The sequence below is a fragment of the Calidris pugnax genome, unplaced genomic scaffold, assembly GCF_001431845.1.
Source record: "Calidris pugnax isolate Ruff unplaced genomic scaffold, ASM143184v1 scaffold469, whole genome shotgun sequence".
NCBI lineage: Eukaryota > Metazoa > Chordata > Aves > Charadriiformes > Scolopacidae > Calidris > Calidris pugnax.
This window is the reverse complement of record NW_015091303.1, coordinates 516,562-517,766: the sequence shown is the minus strand read 5'-3', so window position 1 is coordinate 517,766 and position 1,205 is coordinate 516,562.

The following is a 1,205-nucleotide window of genomic DNA, read 5'->3' as shown; positions in this document are numbered from 1 at the left end:
GGGGGGGGTCCCTGTTGTGTGTGTGTGTCTCTGTGACTGTGTGTCTGTGTGTGTCTGTGTGTGTTTGTGTGTCTGTGACTGTGTCTCTCTATGTGTGTGCCTGTTGAGTGTGTGTCTGTGAGTTTCTGTGTGTGTCCCTGTGTCTGTCTGTGTGTGTCTCTGTGACTGTGTGTCTGTCTGTGTGCGTGGGTGAGTTTCTGTGTGTGTGTGTCTGTGTGCCTGTATCTGTGTCTGTGTGTGTGCCTGTGTGTCTCTTTGTGTGTGTGTCTGTCTCTATGTGTCTGCCTGTGTCTGTTTGTATGTGTCTGTGAGTTTCTGTGTCTGTGACAGTGTGTCTGTGTGTGTGTGTCTGTGTGTTTCTCTGTGTGTTTCTCTGTGTGTTTCTCTGTGTGTTTCTCTGTGTGTGAGTGTGTTTGTGTGTGTGTGTCTTTGAGTGTCTGTGTGTGTGTGTGTTTCTGTCTGTGTTTCTGTGTCTGTGTGTGTGTCTCTGTGTTTCTGTGTCTGTGTTTCTGTGTGTGTGTACCTGTGTGTCTATCTCTGTCTGTGTGTGTGTGTTTGTGTGTTTCTGTGTGTGTGTATATCTCTGTCTGTGTGTCTGTGTGTGTGTCTGTTTATGAGTGTGTGTGTTTCTGTGTGTGTGTGTCTGTGTGTGTGTGTCTCTTTCTGTGTGTATCTCTTTCTCTCTGTGTGTGTATCTCTGTGTGTGTGTGTGTCTGTGTGTGAGTCTCTGTGTTTGTGTGTGTATCTGTGTGTCTCTGTGTGTGTCTGTGTGTCTGTAAGTCTGTCTGTGTGTATCTCTGTGTGTCTGTCTATCTGTGTGTGTGTCTGTGCCTGTGTCTCTGTGTGTGTATCTCTGTCTGTCTGTGTGTGTCTCAGTCTGTCTGTGTCTCTGTGTGTGTCTCTGTGTCTGACTGTGTGTATTTCTGTCTGTCTGTCTCTGTGTATCTCTGTGTGTACCTCTGTGTGTGTATCTCTGTGTGTATCTCTGTGTGTGTCCGTGTGCCCCCCGGGGAAGGGACTCACGTCTCGAAGAGGTGCCTGACGATGAGGAAGAGGAAGGCCAGGGGCAGGGTGATGTACAGGTCGGAGGCTTTGGCGTACACCCTGCCATCGCGGTCCTGCAGGTCGGCCCACGTCAGGTTCGCGGGCAGCCAGAGCCGCTCCCACCAGAAGTAGCTGTACAGGGTCTGCAACATGCTGGGGGG